At 35.1% G+C, this 21,921-nt stretch overlaps 1 long non-coding RNA gene across 1 annotated transcript in view; it reads left to right on the top strand.

Moving 5' to 3' along the window:
• LOC140531676 (uncharacterized) overlaps positions 1-21,509 on the top strand; it is a 43,463-nt gene extending 21,954 nt beyond the window's left edge. Inside the window, exons 3-4 of the long non-coding RNA XR_011976397.1 lie at positions 9,302-9,444; positions 21,016-21,509. This is a non-coding gene — a long non-coding RNA (uncharacterized lncRNA). The remainder of the gene's footprint in view (positions 1-9,301; positions 9,445-21,015) is intronic.
• The last annotated feature ends 412 nt before the right edge of the window (positions 21,510-21,921 follow it).

Below are 21,921 nucleotides of genomic sequence, written 5' to 3'. Positions count from 1 at the left end.
TCTTCAAAGTGGCTTGCTTTTTCAGTTTTGCCATTGTCCCCCTAGTTATGCACCCTTCATATTCCACAGCAGTTTATGTTGTCCAGGCAAGGGTGTGTTGGTAAATGTTTGGCAACCAATTCTCTGCAATTTTTTCCTTGATCACTTAGGTTTAGACAATTTAAAAAAAAAGACCAATAAATCAAATCTTGATTTGTAGTTTTTTCCAATTTCCAAAGTGTAAATGTTCAAAGTGAAAATTTAACAATTGCCTCTGATACAAGCTGACTCTAGTGCAACTGTCAGAATTCTTTGAAATCATTTATTGTGATACAATCATATTTTATTATTTCATATCCCACAATATATTCAACTGTTCCCCAATTGTAAGTGGTATGTTCTAAGAGGCATCCTCTCACAATCTACTTCTTTCCTTCTCCTTCATGTCTTTTAATTCTATTTCAGGATTATTTGTAGATATTCCCCAGATTATCACCTCTCTAAATATGAACACCTCTATCCCTTTTCTGGTAGAAGATGAGTATTGCTCATTATCTTTGTCTTTTGGCATCATTATTGCAGTTGGGATATTGAAAGGTTTTAAGGTTATTTTTTTTCTTTATAATGTCATTGTACATTTTTTAAAATTTATTTCTACTCACTTCATTCTTCATCGGTTCAGAGAGGTCTTCCAATTTTTTTCTGAAACCGTCAACTTAGTCATTTCTTCTGGTCCATTATATTCACTTGCCATACTTTGTTCAGCCATTCATCAATAGATGATTATTGCCTTAGTGTCCAGAGGGTTTTTTTTCTTGTTGTTACTATGAAAAGAGTATAATGAATATGTATGTGCATATATGTGTGTGTGTGTGTGTGTATTTGTACATATAAGTGCTCCCCTCACCATTCCTTTTTAAAAGCTCTTTGGAGATATGTCTAGTAATTATATAACTGGATCAAAGTATGGACAGTTATATGACTTTGGGAGCATATTTCCAAACTGTTCTCCAGGATAGCTGTACCAATTCACAGTTCCACCAAACCACGTATTAATATTCCCATTTTCTCTCAAACTCTAGCATTTTCCTTTGTCATCTCTGCCAATCTGATAGGTATGAAGTGGAATTTCATATTTGCCTAATTTGCATTTCTCTAATAATTAGTGATTTGGAGCATTTTTCATATGTCTGTCTATGGCTTAAACTTAGATTTCTTTTTTTGAAAACTACTTGTTTATATTCTTTAACAACTTATATTTTAAGAAACAAGCGTACCACTGAATTTTAAGAAAACACTTGACTGTACAAAGGTTTATAAAGTAAGAATTTAGGGATGACCAGTATCAATGTCTACTATCCCTTGCAGACACTGATTTTTTTTTTCATTTTTGTCCTGCCTAATAGCACCTTACCATGCAATTAAAAAAAATCCCTGTTTTTGTCCAATTCCAGGGAATGTGACATAGTTTCTTCTCCCTTCTACAAAATAGATATAGTTTCCAATATGCTAATGCATAAAATCAAAGTAGTAAAAGTTAAGGTGCAAATTATAATTGGAAACCTTTAGTGTCTCCTTTCATGGGTTTTTAAATTCCCATGGAAATTTAAATTCTCATTATCAAAATCATTATGTTGGATCAATTTACAGAGAAAGAAATCCAAACTATTACATATTCCTAAACTATCGACAAACATGAAAAAAATGCTTCAAATTAGCAATAATTTGAGAAGTACAAATCAAAGCAATTCTGAAGTTCCATCTCATATCCATATACAAGTTTCATGGTACAAATAACAAAAGTTTTGCCAAAATAGCAAACCATGACTTTATACAAAGCAGGTTTCTGAGAGATAAGTTGTTACTGGGGTAGGAAGAAAGGTAAGACAAAGAAAGACAAGACAGCAAGGCAGGAAAGGGAAGGAACTGAGCATGGACTCAAAAGAAATAAGTATGAGTCCTATATCTATTTCTTACTATCTGTGTGATCCTAGACAACTCACTGAAACTCTCTGCTCCTCCTGTTCCTCATTGACAAAGAGAAGAGGCTAGACTAGGCACTCTGAAAATCCCATTCTATCTCTAAATTCTGTGCTATATAGCCTGTAATGGACAGATCCAAGATGTGCAGTGCTGTCTGACTAGACTCAGGGCACATGATAATTGTGGTACCTGGGAATGACCCTGAAGAAATAAAAATAAGTTTCCAAAGAAAAGGGGAGCAAAAAACCTGTTGAGAAAGAGGATCCTAAACAAATTGCCAATTTCGCTATACACCATGGGGAGATGTGGTAGAAACAGAGATACAAAGATCAAGGTAGGTGGTGCCTGGTGAGAAATTTATTTACTTAAAGGAGGGGGTAAGGGAGAACAAAGGTAAATTAAGTAGATAGAAATAGAAGCAATGCCACTACAGGGGCCATCAGAGAAGACTGGAAAGACATTCAGTAGCAAGTGGGAATCAAAGATTATAAAGAGGCAGCATGAGAACTAGCTGATAAAAGCCAAGGCTTTGGTGAGCAGAGCTAGGACTAGCCTGGGTCTTCTCATGATTTTGTTCCTCTCCTCCCCCACCCCACTCCCAAATTCTCCTTCCCCTAAACATCAACATATGAGGTAGGTAGTATAACCTTGCTATTTCCTCAATAACCCTTTGGTTGTCACCCACCAATGGCCGTTATACCCCAAAGTCTTGCTGAAGTAATATTCCTAAAGCACCAGTCCAAACAAGTCACTCTTCTGTTCAATAGACTCCAGTGGCTTCCTAACAAATCTGGGATCAAGTGTTAAACCCTCTGGCATTTAAAGTCCTTCACAAATGGAGTCCAAACTCACCTTTTAGTCACACAGCTAGCAAGTGTCTGAAGTCTAATTTGAACTCAAATCTGCCTGACTCAAAGCCTAGTACTCTATCTACTGTCGTATAATACATTCCCCCACTTCATCCGCTCCCTGCTATAGTCATTTTAGGATTCTTCCTGTTCTTGACACATGACATTCTGCCTCCTGTGTCATGCCTTTGCTCTAGCTGTTGATACCCAGTACGGTACCTGGTACATAACAGGCATTTAATATTGATTCATTGACTGCCTTCCCAAGAAGGCTAATTGTCTACCTACAATATTTGACTCAGTGACTTACACTATGGGGAATGCCAGGGATCAGCGGTAATGGTGGTATGCACCTGTTACAGTGTTCTCAAAATATCTGGGGATTTCTCCTCACTCTATTTTTGGTATCTCCCTAATTTCTTTGTGGAAATTCTCTTTGACATACTCAGTACCAGAATGTCCCTGAAAAGATGTACCTTTTTTCTGCTCAAGAAAGCACAGCTCTAGCTTAGTTTTTATATTCCTCTGACTTCCTATTTTATCTATGCCCTCTGAAACCCTTCACTATCATTAAAAACTTGTCTTCATCCTCGAAGTCTTTCCATCACCTTCCCTTCATCTTAAGATATTCATTGAAACCTAACTTTGCCTTGAAGATAATTTTATTTCTTGGTTTCCTTATGAAGACTGCTTCTCTCACAACTCCTGATTCAGAGAAGCAGGAAACATTAAAATATTCTGTGCTTCCCATTATCTTTTTCAGAGGATTCTTTTGCCACCATTACTCAGAAATTACTCTTCAATTCTATCAAAATCCTGTTTTTGGAATCTATGCAACTACATATTATTCTCTTTCTCTAAGAAGATCAGAACCTAGGCTCATTTCTTCTCTACTCCAACTCCTGTTCATTTTGGGCTTGCCAACTTCCTAATTTCTCAGTTTCCTCAACTTCTAAGTTTGAATCTACCTCAGACACTTAATAACCTCATGACACTGGGCCAGTCACTCAACCTCTTTGGGCCTATTTCCAACTCTAAAATGACTTGGTAAGACTTAATAGAATTTCAGTTTTTTTCTAGTTCTAAATTCCTAACCTCTCCCTGCATAGAATTGTATAGTTTAGACATTCCTCCAACCTCTTGCCCTCCTTGGCTGAATTTGCCCTTGATGCAAAAAGTTTTAGTGAATATTGTTTCTGAAAATCAGAAATTGGGTGAGCAGATTTTCCAAAACCTAAAAGTCCTAAATAATAACCAAGAGAGAATATTGGTTTCTTCTTAGAACTCCCTTTTGAAGAATGAATTAAGTGCTTATTTTCAGCAATTCTTACAAAGAATTTAACATGTGTAAGTACAAACTTTGTGTAATAATAATTGAAATAAATCAATAAATGTATGAAAAACATTAAGTACTTTACATATACAAAGAAGTGTGCAAAGCACTGGTGATATAAATTTAAAAAAGTAAGTGTCTACTTTATGGAATTCACTTTCTAATATGGAGATAAATCACATATGTAAAGTTTCAGCCATTTGAGTCATTTCAGCCACAAGTCAAGTAGGAAAAAACCTGTGGTATTTAGAGTACATTTGCAAAACAGATGGAAATACATCTTCTTTAATGTCATTTCCATTAATAAACTCATATGCATGTTTTAAGAAAAAGAGCCTAACTAGTCTATGTCCGATTGGCAATTCCTGATCTCAGAAGACAAATGCTTAAAATGACTGAAAAGGCAATTCAGAATTAAATGAGGGGAAAATGCCATAAACTTTAAAAATTTTCTTGTATTGTTTAAACATCTCAAAATAACAAACTATAATTTATTTCATCTTTGCTTTCTATTCACTCTTTAAAAAGGAAGAATTAGTCTTTAAACAGAAAACTTCTTGTTGATGTAAACCTTGTTGGATTATTGATAGAAGATAATTATTTTTGTTCTGTATCTAATAGTAGATTTATCATATACAATAAGACTAGTCCTGATATGAAACATTAGAGAAAAGTTTATACATCTGAGCAATAAAATTGAAACCTAAAGGATTATCCATAGAATGAAAGTTCTAGCCAAGGAAAAGACTTATCTTATATAGCAGAATAGCTCATTTCTATACCTCTCTACCACTAACCTATGAAAGTTAAAAGCTGTAACACCTGTGTGATCAGACATCATGAAAGTCTTGTACATACAGATTTTCTAGAATTAGTCAAATTTGCCAATTTTGTAACAAGTATTTGCTTCTTATATTATGTATGCAGTATCTGACAGTTGGCAGTTAAAGATTTGAAGATATCTTCAAAGAAAGTGAGAAGCAGCTAGTGGAATGGAAAAAACATAGGTGAAAGATGATAGAAGAAACAGCAGAAGGAGTAGCTCTTCCTTTCACCAAAACAACAAGAAAAAATGTCATAAAGTGAATCATAATTAGTAATGGCAGGAAGACAAAAATAGAATCTATTACCACATGGACCTTATTTTAAGAATATAATTTTAATAAATTTAATTTTGTTACAATAAAATATGTGCAAAATTATTTTAATTAAATAATTGAAGATCAACTCACCATCTCAATTTTCTTCACATTGCCCTGCTCTAAAAGACAATAGTATAGTGGGTAAAGGTGGTCCCAGAGTCTACAGTTTTAGATAACTTGTTCTTAGTTAAATCTTTGTCAGTTTCCCATAAAGATCTCAGATGTTAGGGTTAAATGGAAGCTCATCATTATGAGGCTTCAGACGATACAAAAAGGGAACCTATGAGGGAGTTTGGAGCCTAAGGGATAAGATTATGCAGGAGAATGGGACCAGGAGTGAGACATTAATATCTGTCAGTACTCACAAGAAAAAAATGTAATTCTCAGAGTAAGACAGAAAAAGGCAGAAAGCACTAAGTTACAAAAACTTCCTGAAGTCATCCATCACCACTCATAATCCTTTCATGAACAGTCCCCCAAGGTCAATTTAGGAGCTTAAGAAATTTAGTTTTCAGAGGAGTGAACCTGGGAAAGGTGGAAAATAGATGCAATTATACTTCTTAGAGTAATCCTGCAGAAGTGTTCTAAATTGTGATCCCGAAGCCTAAACGTAAATAAATTGAATTTCCCAAAAAAGAAGAATGGAAGAAGGAATGAGAAAACCTTTAAGACATAATTGCCCATTTTCATTAGTGTAAACTTAAAGATTTTACACAGAGAAATTCTATTCATAGAATGAGGGAAATGGTTTAAAAAAGTCCTTCCATGAAGCATTACTTAAAAAATTCCAGTATCTGAAGTCTAAAGGAATTAGTGTATGTGTGTATACAGAGATATCCTTTAATAGACAAGTCATCAAAAATGTGGAAAAAAAGTTTTCAAAATAATTACAAATTATAAATTATCATTTTAAAGCATACTCCAAATCACTTATAAGAGAAACGAAAATTGAAATAAATCTACACTGAGATGTAAAAACTGAGTAGAGTGGAAACTGAAGGCATTGTGGGAATACAGGAGCACTAAAATACTGTGGATAAAACTGTGAATTGATCCAACTAAAGGTCTAGATATCAGTTTTGAACCACACTCATAGCTTGTAAACTAGTGATACCACTACTGCAAGAAAGACTAATATGTATAACACGAGAAGGACAAAGATAGAAGTGGAGCTTCAAGAATTAACATATGATTCATATCGGCACCCTTTGTAGGAGCAACGAACTGTAAAAAAAAAAAAAGATATCTATTAGTTGACAAATAGCAACAAAAGCTTTAATACATAACTATAATGGAATATTATTGTGGCAGATCTCATCTTGGTAATTGAGATTAAGAGAAATATGGTATTTGTATTAATGGATAGATGAAAAATGAAACAAACAGAATGAGGAAAACTCATATATATATATATGAATATGAGTATATGTATATGTATATTGACTATAGCAATACAAATGATAGCTAAAAAAAAAAAAAAAAAGCAGGCAAACTGAATGACTGAAATAATACCGATGATCTTGAAGAACCATGAAGCCTGCATCTGGCCACATATCAGAAAAGCTGATAACTACTAAAGCACAGTGCTTTGAGTTCAGTCTGGAGGAAAAGAGAAAATTTTTTTTTCTTCTAGAAAGGACTAATTCAAAGATGCTATCAATAAAAACATTTTTAAAAGAAATCACTGACCTTCAACTCAGAAGAATTAATCCCGAAGTCTGTCTCAATTATTTATTAACCATGTGACCCTGATGAAATGACGTCAACTCCCTGTGCCTCATTTCCTTTATCTGCCAATTAAAATAACAATGTTTAAACTAACTAGTGTACTTCACATGATTATTTATATATGTTAAGGAACTGTATAAAAGTGACAATATGTTGTTCTTTTTCTACGCAATTGCTTTAGTATTAAAAATTGACACAGAAGCATAAATTACTGGATTATAAACTTTTTTAAAGCAGAGACCAGTATTACATATCTTGTATCTCCCTTGGTGCCTAGCACAGAGCATAGGATGAACGGGGGTATAATACATATTCATTGAAAGCTGAGTTTGGGAACAATTTGACTATTGTGATCAATGCTGCAAGATCTAAATTTATACATCTCTTTAAAGTTTGCAAATAATTTTACAGACAGTATCTCATTGACTAGTATAGTTTTACTATGTTTGAATGAGTGTGAACTATGAAGAATTTAAAAATTTTTATGTCTGGATAAGAGTCATATGGTTAATTTTAATTCAGAGGGTCATGGTGAAATATAGCAGTTTTCCTTAATATTCTATTCCTTATCCCAATTCATTTGAAATCATTGGTACCATATAGTTGGACATCCATTTTTTTTTACCTGAATCAACTATTTCCAATACTGACTTTATAGCACCCTCTGGAGACTCAAATTACCTTAAAAGAAAGACTGAAAATTCTCAAAACACAAATAATTTTACTTCATCTTAATATTAAAAAGAATCATATGGTGAAGGTAAGAGTGACATAAAAATATCAGAATTGCAAAAACCAAACAAACTGATAGGCAACTTTAAAAGGAAATAACAATTTGAAACTTGTGCAGAATCACTGCAGGAAATTTAGTTTTATACAATAGGTATCAAAATGGAATATCCTACTGTGGCACTGAGATAACTCTGGCTTCTAAAATTTTATATCAATGTGCCACAAGTTCCAAAATGTTTTAACAAGCAGGAAAATTTTCAATTCCTTCAAAATACAGCTCAGGTTCTACCTTCTACTTAAGGCCTTTGCTTATTAATACTCATGAAATTTCTTCCTGCACACATTTTATTCTATAAATTGAATATCCCAAGTAGAAGGTAAACTTCTTGAGGACAGAAGTCATTTCATTTGGTCTTTCTGTCTTCAATATTTAGTGCAATGTCTGATACCTCATATGTGCTTAGTAAATATTTGTTGAATTCAATTGAATCAATAGCCATCCTCAGGTATTTGAAAGGTTGTCACATGAAGAGGCATTGCACTTGTTCTAATTGTTCATAAGGGTCAGTCATAAAAGCATATGAGAAAATTTTAGACTTAATTAAACATGGGCAAAATTCTAACAGAAAGATTGATCAAAAATCAAGATATACCGTATAAACCTTCTTCAGTGTCAGAAAAAAAAATCTGGTTCAGCCAATCTTACCCTTATTTCATCATCATGATGGCATGCTCTGCTGCGTCAACCACTTACAAAAGTTTATTAGAGAAAAGTCAAAGGAAGAATTACCTGTTGAAAGAGAAAGAAAGGGGAAAGAATTAGCCTGCTGTCTAAAATATGCAACTATGTATGAATAGAATAAAGCATGTTTTGAAAAGATATTTTCATACTGGGGAAAAGAAAGGTTTTCAAAGTTACAAATCTCTTCTAAAAGAAATATCAATCACTCTAATCCATATTTCTACACCAGAAGAACATAATTCAAGGAGAAGGAAATCTCCTTGAGAATAGAAACTTTAATTTCTTTATATTCTCAGCTTCTAACCAGTGCCTGATACATAGTACGTTCTTAATGAACTTTTTTTTGTATTGAATAATAGCAGTAATAGGTAAATAAGTAATGAAAATTGTATGCACTGCTGTATTATATCATGTATAACTACACTGTAATGCATTGCTAGGTTGTCCTAATTCATTTTACAATTAGCTGACTCATCTTTTATGATATTCTCCTCACTGATGTGATGTTCAAGGATTGATACAATCTTTCTCAGTGGTAATTCAAAAAAGGCACTTAGTCTTTCATGACTTAGAAAATGAATTCATGCTTAGGAAATTGCTCTAGGTTTCTTCTCTGTCTCTCTCTGTCTCTGTCTCTGTCTCTCTGTCTCTCTGTCTCTCTGTCTCTCTCTCTCTCTCTCTCTCTCTCTCTCTCTCTCTCTCTCTCTCTCTCTCTCTCTCTCTCTCTCTCTCTCTCTCTGTGTGTGTGTGTGTGTATGTGTGTTACAATCTGACTAATCACAAGTATTTTTTGTTCTATTGTGCTCTGTTGTAGATGCTGTTACCCTGAAAGTTAGTGCTTAGATCCTGAGCCTCAGAGTAAATAGAAGAAGTATTTCCTGGTTTAATGAGCATGAGGGGTCCACCATATAAAACTTTACTTTGCCTATTCTTAGGCTTACTTCTCAACATGCCTGTGTAAGTTCAAATACAATAGTGTAAGTTCTTCAGAATTTATTCACTGATTTCTTTTCTACCACTTCCCCCTGATGTCATGGGAAAAATGGCAAACTTAAAATCAGAGTACCTTACAGAAACTTACTATGTGACCATGGAATAAGCCATTTTGCCTATTGAATCTCAGGTTTATTATCTGGAACTACCCTGGGAGGTAGGTGACATTATTATCCCCATTTTACAGATGAGGAAACTGATATAGACAGGTTAAGTGACTTTCCTAAGATCGTATATCTGCTCTCTATCTGAGGCAGGAGCTAAAGTTGGAGCTGGATACACATTTTTCTGAAGGGGCTCCAGTGACCAGGGATGCTGTGAAGTTGATGTAGGTTTTGCAATCATATCTCAATGACTCAGTGCTCATGGAGCCACTTTGATTAGTGATAAGGACACAACCCTAGAGTAATGTGTCTGAACACTTCCATAGTGTTCAATGAATGCTGAAGTCATGGACCATATACCTCAGGTTGAAATCAATCCCTCCCTAGCTGAAGTTCTAACTGAAGAAGAAGTTTTGGATACCATTAAGCTCCTCTCTTGTGGGAAAGCTGATCCTATTCCAACTGAAATTTACAAGGTGGAAGGTTCCATTGCACATACAAAAGCTGACTGAAATTTTCTGGGTTATATGACAAGAGATGGTTATCCCCCAGAAATTCAAGGATGCATCCATTGTCCATTTGTATAAAGATAAATGGAATAGATTGTCCTGCAGCAATCAAAGGGGAGTTTCTATCTTAGTCATTGCAGGCAAAAGTCTTGCCAGAATCCCCCTTAATTGGTTGTTACTTCACTAGAAAGATGGTCATGTACCTGAGAACTAGTGTGACTTCAAAAAGGGTCAAACAACAGTCAATATGGTGTTTGCTGCCCAACAACTTCAAGGGAAATGCCAGGAGCAGACCAGAGGTCTGTAGAAAATGTTCATAGATTTGACCAACACCTTTGATACAGTCAGTTGTGAGGCTTGTGGAAAATTATGCCAAATTTGGTTGTCCAGAAAAGTTCATCAGTATTGTATGTCAATTTAATGACAGCATAGTTCCCAGGTTCTGGATAATAGACAATGCTCTCATGCTTTCCCAGTCACCAATGGAGTGAAATAAGGCTGTGTGCTTACTCTCGTATTTTTAGCATGATGTTTTCAGCAGTGTTGTCAAATGCCTTCAATGAGGATGTCCACAACACCAATGTCAGCTACTGCACTGTTGATAAATTCTTACATTGAAAAGGCTATAAGCCAAGACTAAAGTGAGGGAGAGTTGGTGAATGATTTTTTGTTTACAGATGATTGGGCCCTCAATGCAGACTCTGAAGCTGAGATGCAAAGAAGTATGGATCAATTTTTTGCTATTTGTGCTAACTTTGCTCTAACAATTAACACCAAGAAAACACATATGCTCCATCACCCAGCACAACACCATCCATAGATCTATATATACCATCTATAGAATCAGCAATTACAGAAAATTGAGAAGTTTTGAATACTGTGGAGAAATTCTCTTACTTTGGTAGTATACTTTTTAGGGATGTCTACATAAATAATGAGGTTGACACATGCATCGTTAGAGCTAGCTCACTATTTGAGAGGTTACAAAGAAAACTGTGGGAAAGAAGAGGTATTAGATTGACTACTAAACTGAAAGCTTACAGAGTAGTTATGCTAACCTCATTGTTGTATGCTTCTGAAACATGGAGAGTATACCAGCTCCACGTCATGAAAGTTAATCACTCCCATTTGAATTGTCTTAGGAAAATTCTGAAGATCACCTGGAAGCATAAGATTTCAGACACCGAGGTCCTTTTTGGAAGTAAAGTGCCTACCATTCAAACTCCACTTCAAAGAGAGCAATTCCAATGGGCTGTTCACATTGTTAGAATGCTAGATGTATACTTGCCAAAAAGACTATTTCATGGAGAACTGACAAAGGGCAAGCACTTACAGTGGTGGTCAGAAGAAGCAATACAAGGGCTCTCTCAAGGTGTCTCTCAACTTAGGAACTGATTGTGTCACATGAGAGACACTGGCACAAGACCATGAGGCATGATAAGCCCTAATGAGAGAATGTGCTATATTCTATGAGCAAAGCAGAATTGAAGTAGTTCAAAGGAAACATGAGATACACAAAATTAGTGAATACATTACAAATATTCACATAGACTATTTGTGCCAAATCTGTGGTAAAACATTCTGAGCTCATATTCTTCTGATCAGTCACTGTCAGATACACTGTAACTTGACTGTGAATGCTGATGTTATTTTGGTCCTCTTTGAAAATGAAGGAAAACCCCAAATCTGAGGCAGGATTAGAACTCAAATTTTTTGGACTCCAAGTAAAACTTTACCCTCCATCACCTAAAACACCTAGATACTGATATACACAGTTGTGAGGAAAGTGTAGTTCTGAGGAAAGTGTTTTTAAAGGTTTAAAATACTATAAAATGGAAAAATGCTATAAAAATGGAAATTTTTCCATAGAGTAGTGAGATGGTAAGGACTGAGCTTAAGAAAAATCACTTTATCAGCTGGGTGAAGGACAGATTAGAATGAGGAAAGACTTGAGAAAGAGAGTCCACTTAGGAAAAATTGAAATAATCCAGGTGACTAGTGATGAGGATCCTGGAGGAAGGTAGTGGCTATGTGAGTAGAGAGAAGGGCTTGAATTCTAGAGATATGGTGGAGGTAGAAGTGGCAAGATTTGGCAACAGAATGAATCAGCACTTAAGCATCAAAAAATTCAGTCAGTATTTGTCCACCTCTATCATTTGTGGTCACTGAATTTTGTATTGGCCTAGAGACTATTTAACTAGCTAATTGATTTGATTTTCTTAAGAGTCAATCAGTTATTACACAAGGTAACTCTATCTTTATTGAATTCCATTTACTGAATGACACATTCATAGATCATAACACTGAGCTCCAAGAGTCTTATAGTTGTTCTTGGAGTTCAGAGAGGAATAATATCTTAACACAGTTCATCACTCAATTACAAAAATTCTAAGTAGGTAATCAGTATTGAATTAATATAATATACTCAGTACTTCAATGCTTTTGGAATTCTGCTCACTAAAGAACTAAATTCTTAAATATATGATTTATGCATAGTAGCATCATGGTACAGTGAAAAAAATGGTGGATCTGGAGTCAGGGGACTTTGGTTTCAATCCTGACTTTATCACTTACTTCTTGTGGAACTCTGCACATGTCACTTAACCTTTCTGAGCCTCACTTTCCAAATCTTGAAAATATGGATATTGATCTATATGACCTTTAAGGTCCCTTCAAGTTCTAAATCTATTATCTTGTATCTTGTACTTCCTTTGGAACTCTTCACAGACTTACAATTCTCTGCAAGTAGTAAATGGTCAATAAATGGTATTAACTGCCTATTCTATTGGGAAGCTAGAACAATGGCTCTTCTGAGTCAGAAGCGCTTGAATTTCCTAGCTGTGTGGCTTAAGACAAAGTCACTTCACCTTTCTAATTCTCAGTTTCTTCATCTGCAAAACAATGAGGAGGAACCATGAAAGAACAGCCATAGAATAAAGAGAATTTGGGTTCAGTCATTCCTCTGTCATACACTAGTTCTGTGGTCTTAGGCAAGTTACAACCTCTCGGGTTCTTAGATCACTCACTGGGACTATAAATCATAGATGATTTGCTAATCTATGATTTGCATCAGTGGAAAGAGTTTCCATGCTAAAAATTTCTAACCATAAATGAGGACAATCATAAATAAGGACAATCATATGTGTATATATATATGACTTTTTAAACTACAAAGCATTTGAAATATATGTGTATATGTATACACATATATTCATATACATATTATATATGTATACATGTGAATTGTTTTTATTATTGTAGAAAATAATTGTGTACGTTCTTATGTCTTAATATGCTCCCACAAAAGTTTATTTTTAATTTATACACCGAATTTTTCTAATTTCATTTTGAGTAGCAAAAAGTACATATTATGCACTATACAAGTTTTATGGGCATACTCTAAATCGGAAGCAAGATAAAGGCAATACAATCTTTTCTCAAAAAAAAATGTGGAGCAATTATGGAAATATTGGCACACAGTGAAGAAATATTTAATCTTTCCTATATCTTCTTAGAGCTCAAAAAAAGAGGGGGGAAGTGTTCTCAAACTTAGTGGGAGTCAGGGGCATGAATCATACAGGTTTCTAGAAACTTTGTATTTCAAGGATAAGCCAAGAAGGTATAATCCTTTGTCAATTCTGAGTCACCCTTCCAACTAGACAGATATGCAAGACAGCATGAAATAAAAGAAGGTTGTCAAAGTGATTTGGAGCCTTTGAAGCATTCCTTGAGACTTCTGCCCCCTTTCCCTTCTCCTCTAAGTGAAAAAGAATCCACTAAACACTATGTACATGCTTTCCCATCCCTTTCTCCTATTATTACTTTCTTCTGCACCAAATATCTGAAATGAATAGATCTTGTTCTTCCCTTTTCAGCAGTCACTCATCTTGGTTTTTCTCATGCAGTGCCCTGAAATCCATCTTGGAATACTATTTACTACTTTGTCACCTATTTTTCATAACTGTCCATTAAGTCAAAAATTGGTAAAGTCAAAAGTTGGTAAATTAATATTAAATTCTACAATTAGTTAGGATCAATCAGAAACAAATATCTTAAGTAATGAGAGGAGATAACACTATGTAGACAGAACACATTTAGCTCAGTCTGTAAGTACTAACCTGATCTCACAAAGGAATGAAACTGTATGGATACTATCATCAACATTAAATTGCCTGATACCTAATTCATTTGCCTGAGCCTAGACCATGGCATTATATAGAATTCAGGTGGTATAAATGGAATTTTATATTGAGAAAATAATACACCTGAGGGGAGAAAAATAGAACATGTAGGTCTAACCAAATGAAAGCTTCAAAACCATAACTGTTTAATTAGATATTTTCAGATACTTCAGGTTTTTTTAAGGAAGATCATTTGGCAAACGTTTGAGTGACAAAAGCCCCTGAAAATATTTTTGCTTCCTATTTATAAAGTACTCCTTTTTCCTCTGTGAACAAGTATGTAGTATAGGCCTGAAGGGCATGGCACTACACCCCCAAATTTTCCAGACTCTCACTTACTATTCTGGACCTGATTCACACATCCCACCTACACCCAATCTGACAAATTAGGTGTTTCCACAAAGAGAAGGTTATTCATCTGCAATTGATTGTCACTAGCCTATTGGTAACCCCGGTGTGAAGTAGCTATATAACTACTTCTCAAAACTCGTCCCTGAGCCTCCACCAGTATACATGCCATTCAACCAAATCAGTCACAATGAAATCATTTACTATTAAACGTGGAACACTTAATGACAGAAGACAAATGACAATAATCATAACATAAGTCTGCTCATAAACTTAGATCACATTCTCCCACCAATGTACACACTATCCTTCTTGGGAGAGAGTGGACACAAACTTAAAGAAACATAGAAGTGAGGGAAATGAATAGAGAAACCCATATGTCTAAGACAACTCACAATGCTGAACTTAAGGTACTGTTATCCTTAGGCTCTTTAGGGGATAGTCTGTACCATGAGTCACCTGCTAGGCAGAGCCACTCTTCTTCTGGGATTCTCTGCCCTTTTACTGGAAGAAGACACCTTTCTGCTACTCTTGGGCCACTGAGATACTGTTAAAGAAATTTTAGAAAACAGTCACCTTAAGCCTTGGGTCTGCAAAGCTGTTCAAGTGTGCTCTGTGGATGTGAAGGCTTTCTCCATGTAAAAGCACCGTGTAAGAGAGCCTCAAGCTATAGAGGGCACTAGAGAGCAATGAAGTTTTTCTTCATTTGGTTCTTCAAACAATAGACGATTCTGACTTCTGCAGTCAGCTCCCCACATCAGAATTTTATTTCTCCAGTCATCTGGTCTGGTGCTCTCTTGATTTCTTGATTCTGTCAGCTTCTGTATTCTTTTCTGATTTCTGATTTATTGACTTATGTAAGCAGTTTCTCTCATCAGCTTTTACTTTCTAATTCTCTGGCTTCTCGTGTGTTTTCTCAGTTGATCTCGAGTGTAGGGACCCAGCTCTATTTTAGACTAAGTAACCAAATGTTCACATATATGTTTTATATGGTACAAACAATCAATACAAACATTTCACAGTCTTTACTTCTCAAGTTGCTTTTTCTCTGTATTCCTCACACAAATTGCCTTTTCTGTATTGTTCAGTAAATAAAACGTCTAACAAAAAGGGGAGTGATAGATATAATTAAATTTTTAGAGTACACACTGCTGGCGTGAAGTCCGTACAAGGACATTTGTAAAGCTCCATGAACATTGATTATTCTAGAAACTGCAAAATGGTATATGGAAAATAGGATAATTAACTGATGATTTTCACACAAAGGGTGAGATATTCACATTGAAGCAGCCTCAATTCAGTAATCTTTTTTTTAAAGAAAGTTTTTATTCATTTTGAATTTAAATCAAAAAGGATTTAAAATTTTCTATTTACACGGCACAGTACAAAAGAGAAGATTCAATATGAAACCATGAATCTCCATGTAAAACTATTTACTTTTTTGAAAAACTACATAATAACTGCTACACATTATTTTCAAAGATCCTCTGCTTTTCTGTACTTCCTTCTGAGTTTTTTTGTTCTCTACTGTGTTTTTTTCTCCCCCCCGTCCCCACCCCACACTAGAGAAGGTCACCATTAGATGCAGATACACGCACACATACATATGTGTGTATATGTAAAACCATAATATATATATATTCATCAGTTCTTTCTCTGGAGGTAGATAGCATCTTCCTTTATAGATCCTTTATGGTGGAATTTAGTATTTCTAATACTCAAAGTAACTGGGTCACACCCAGTCATTCTTAGAGCAATATTGTTGTTAACCATATATAATATTGTCTTGGTTTTGCTCATTTTACTCTTCATTATTTCTTTCCAAGTCTTTCCATGTTTTTCTAAAATCAACCAGCTCATCCCTTCTTATAACACAGTAGTATTCCATCACACTCATATACCACTACTTGTTCATCCATTCCCTAATTGATGGGCATCCCCTCAATTTCCAGTTATTTGTCAGCACAAAGAGAACTGCTATAAGTATTTTAGAACCTATAGGTTCTTTTCCTTTCTTTCTGGATCACCTTGGGAAATAGACCTGATAGTAGTATTGCTGGGTCAAAGGACATAATACAGTTTTATAACTCTTTGGACATAATTACAGATTGCTCCCCAAAATGGTTGGAAAGTTCACAATTCCATTAATAGTGTATTCACCTTTTTCCCCTTCTTCCCTGATTTCTCACCCTTCTCAGTTCCATCTTTATTCCTCATCCTTTGCTTTTCCTCCCTTTCCCCTTCTCTCTGCTTCATATTTCCCTTCCCTCTCTATCTTAGCTTTTTTTCTTCTCTCTTTCTCTCCTTACCCTGTCTTTCCTTTTCTCTCTTTTCCCCCCTTCTTCCTTCCTTTCTCTCCTTCATCCTGTTCTTTCTCCTATTCATACATGTCTTTCTCCTTTCTTTCCTCCCATTTCTGTTCTTTGAACCTTCTTTTCCTCTTCCTTTTGTTTCTCCTCCAGAGTTCATTCTTCTTCTCTTCCAATTAACTCATTCCTCCAAGAATAGGGACCTTTTGTTTTCCTGTCAGTTTGATCCTGGAAAAACTCCTTCCTCCCCTCTTACAGCCTCTTGTCTTTCCCCATACCCTCAAACTGGGAGTCATACATGTGACAAATTGCATGCTATATTCTGAGGATCCTGTTTCCCCATCATTATGCCCTTAGGAAAAAGGGTCTGCTGTCCCCCAGCCTACTTTTTCCAAGCCCAAGTGCCCTTTCAATAGGACATTTTTTTCATCAAATTAGGATTGCTTTTTTAAATAAAATGTTTAATTTATTTATTTTTCATTTTCAACATTCACTTCTATAAGCTTTGGAATTTTCAATGTACTCCCCCTCCCTCTTCTCCCCCTCCCTAAGACAGCATGAAATCTAATATAGACTGTACATATGCATTCATATTAAACATATCTTAACTTTAGTCATGTTGCAAAGAAGTATTAGAATCAATGGGAGGAATCACTAAAAAGAAGAAACAAAAAACCAACAACAACAAAAGAAAAAAAGAGATCAAATAGTATGCTTTGATCTACATTCAGACTTCTCAGTCTTTCTCTGGATGTGGACAATATTTTCCATCATGAGTCATTTGGAGTTGTCTTAGATCCTTGCATTGCTGAGAAGAGTCAGTTCTTTGAAAGTTAGTCATTGCACAGTGTGGCTGTTAGTGTTCTTGTGGTTCTGCTCATTTCACTTAGCATCAATTCATATAAGGCTTTCCAGGTTTTTTTCTGAAATCAATGCTTATGGCACAGTAGTATTCCATTACATTCATATACCACAACTTGTTCAGCCATTCTCAAATTGATGGCCATTTCTTTAATTTCCAATTCTTGGCCATCACAAAAAGAGCTGGTATAAATATTTTTGTACACGTAAGTCCTTTTCCCATTTGTATGATCTCTTTGGGATACAGACCTAGTAGTGGTATTGCTTGGTCAAATGGTATGCACAGTTTTAAAGCCCTTTGGGCAAATTATTCTCCAGAATGGTTGATCAGTTCACAACTCCACCAACAATGCATGAGTGTTCCAATTTTCCCACATCTTCTCCAACATTTATTATTTTCCTGTTTTGTCATGTTAGCCAATCTGAGAGTTCTGATGTGGTACCTCAGAGTTGTTTTGATTTGCATTTTTCTGATCAACAGCAATTTAGAGGATTTTTTATGTGACTACCTGTTTATATCCTTTGACCATTTATCAATTGGGGAAGGCCTTGTATTCTTATATATTTGATGCATTTGATTCTTATATATTTTAGAAATGAGGCCTTCATCAGAGACACTGGCTCTAAAAATTGTTTTCCTGCTTCTCTTATAATCATGGTAATAGTAGGGAATTTTTGTATCAAGAGTTGGAACCCTGAAATCCTGGTGTCCAAATGTAATTTCCCTTGTTCATTCTCTACAGTGTTATTGAAAAACTGGAACTCAGATTGTTCCTTAGAACTCACTTAGCACATCATCTCTCTCACATCCTCCGTCCTGGGAGAGCCTTCCAGTCATCTAGTTTCACATCTTTGGAGTTATCGTCATCTCTTCACTTTCCATCAATCCCCACATCCAATCAATTGCCACAACATTTTGTGCATTCATTCTCTTCTTTCCATTCACATGGTTGCCACCATATTCCCTTTTTCCTCTCCTCTTGCTTGGACTACTGCTGTAACCCAGAGATGGTAATCTCGCATCCTGCAAAGTCTCTAGTGAGGCTTAAACCAGATTAAAATGGAATTGGGAAAAAATTTAACAAGATAAATAAAATTATAATACAACATTTAAAAAATAGTTCATTATTATCCAATTTTTCCACACTCTTTCAACATTTGTCATTTTTCCCTTCTATCGTTTCAGTCAGTCTGATAGGTATGCGATGATATCTCAAAGTTGTTTTCATTTCTCTTATCAATAATGATTTAGAATGTTTCTTCATATGACTATATATATAGTTTTGACTTAATCATAAAAAAACTGTCTATTCATATCCTTTGACCTCAGTACCCTTCTTTTGACTTATACATTGACAAAGATAAAAATAATCACGAATAAAATACAGAGTAGGCTACTGTAAAAGATAACAAAAGCTTTACTTGGAATGAAGGCAAAGTTAAATCTTCTTCATCATCTGTCCCACTTTGATCCTGATACAAAAAAAGCATATTGACTCTATCCATGACTACTGATTTTCCTTTTTTTTTTTTTTTTTACTCCATCTTCCAAAGAACAATTGCTAGAATAAAGGGAAGAATAGGTGGGTAAGGTTATGTGAGTGCTGAACCTAGAAGCAAGAAAACTTAGGTTAAATGCCATCTTAGGCACCTCATGGTTTATCCATACAATGAAGATAATCATTCTTGTAGTACCTAACTCACAGGATTGTAAGAGCCAAATGGCATAATGCAGATAAAGTGCTTTGCAAACAGTAAAATTCTATATAACTTCCAATTATCATTATTGTTCCCTATTAAGTTCTTTGGACTTCTTTCATAGGTTGTCGATTTCATTACTTTTACTCTCCTCCTTTCTTCTCAAGAGTGGTAGATAAATTGTTTTCAAGAAGGACCTTTTCCTGCCTTTTTCATCCAACCAATAAAAAAAAAAATGTCTTGATCAGCTTTTGATTAAACTTAGTTCTTACAGAGACACACTAAAGATAATGGAGGACAGGACAGTATCCTTCCAGACTATCAAGGGAGAATAGAATCTGGTAGGATTTTAAAAACCAATATTTCTTCCTTCCTTCCTCCCTTCTTTCCTTCCTTTCTCCCCTCATTCATTCCTCTTTCCTTTTTGTATTACAATTCTCCAGAAACACTTAATCTGTAAACATTTATATATTTTATTTGAAATCTAACAGACATCTCAACCTCTTCAGCATTTTCTTTTCTTGACAAAATATATTCTATATCTCTTCATCTTATTTGTATATTTTGTTCCTAAAAACAACCATTTAACATGCAGAAGTATATACATATATATGTATATATATATAGTATCTAGAATCTCTCATGTGAATCTTTATTTCATTATGCACAAATTCAAATTCTTTTAGTTCTTTTTTACTTATTCTTCCCATTTTTTGGTTATTCACTGGTTTCATTTGGGTATGACTCTTTGTGACCCCTTTTAGGGTTTTGGGGACACAAAAGCTAAAGTGGCTTGTTATTTCCTTCTCCAGTTCATTTTACAGATGAGGAAATTGAGGTAAAAATGGTTAGGTGCCCTGGAATTACACAGCTAGTAAGTATCTGAGGTCAAATTTCAACTCATGAAGATGAGTCCTCCTGATCTCCAGCCCAGTGTTCCCTCCATTGTGCCACCTAGTAGTCATTTATTCTTCCCATAATAATGTGATGTGAAAAGATCCAGGTAGGTGTTTTTATAGTTGATACATGGATAAAAAAATTCATGTGTTTTAATCTGTCTTTAGACATCCAAATAGAGGCTCCATTCAAATTTAATGCTTCAGTGTGTAGTACCACAAAATTATACCTTATTTTATCCATAATGTTGTGTTAAGATTATGTTAGTCTATGATTCTCAGAACTGTTTTACTGTGAGCCATGATGAGTTCTCAATTCAGTGATACTAGGCTCAGTGGAACAATATTACACACACACACACACACACACACACACACACACACACACACACACACTTCAGCAAAGAGGTATTCCAACTTAAAAATTTTCACTGCTCTGAATTTTGTTTTACTTATTTTACCAAGAGAGTAAAATTGTATGACCTTAAAGATGACCTGGAAGTTCAAATACCAAATATTAAACTTCCTATAGGGTATAGATTGAATGCAATAAATAACAAAAGATGTGATAAATCTGTACAGAGTGCACAGTTGATTTACCATTTACCTGTTGTTTTTTTTTATTATAGGAATACAGAAACCAATTCAGCAAGTGAATGTATACATGGATTCTGTCATTCACTTCCACGACATATGATCGAATTTACCTGGTCTTTGAGGGATGTTTTTGATAATATTTTCGTCTCACCAGCTTAGCTCAAAGTTTCTTTAACAGAGCATTTTGTTGTCCACATAAGAATGTCACTATGCCAAACTCTGATTTGTTTCATTTTGAAGTAACTGTCATAGACATCAACATTAGTAATAATAGAGAATAAACAGAATTTGCATCATCTGACACTGCTGACATCTGACACTGAAGAGATTGTACATATATAGGAAGAAAAAGAAAGTGAAATAAAAGGTGGAAAAATGCTTGAGCACATGAAATAAGGAGAACATCATCTAAAGAACTAGATTCTTTATTCTCCATTAAAAAATGGGGTATTTGAGGGCAGATCATTTCAAATGGTTCATCTAGGCAATTTCCACTTCTAGCCAATTAATAAACAGTAATAAGTGCCTACTGTGTACCAGATACTGTGTTAACTTCTGGGAATACAAAAACAAAAAACAAAAGATGGTCCCTGCCCCTCTCAAGGAGTTTAAGACAATATGCAAGTGTGTGTGTGTATATGTGTGTGTGTGTGTGTGTGTGTGTGTGTGTGTGTGTGTGTTTTAGGTCAACCCAGGCATAACACTGGAGACAGCAATGACCATTAACCCCTTCTCCCCTCAACATTTGTTCTAGTTCCCCAGGATCTAGTGAATACTCTACTTTGAAAGAGTGGAGAAAAAAGGGGAGGAAACATGAATACAGAATCTTTCCAATCACAAAGAGTTCCAAAACTAACAAATTCTACCCCCAATCAGTCATTCTACAATCTTGTCAGACTCCTGTCCAAATTGGGAATCCTACTCAAGACTTCTACTCT

The sequence above is a fragment of the Notamacropus eugenii genome, chromosome 3 (genome assembly GCF_028372415.1).
Source record: "Notamacropus eugenii isolate mMacEug1 chromosome 3, mMacEug1.pri_v2, whole genome shotgun sequence".
In the NCBI taxonomy this organism is placed as follows: domain Eukaryota; kingdom Metazoa; phylum Chordata; class Mammalia; order Diprotodontia; family Macropodidae; genus Notamacropus; species Notamacropus eugenii.
This window is presented reverse-complemented; position numbering and strand designations above follow the sequence as displayed.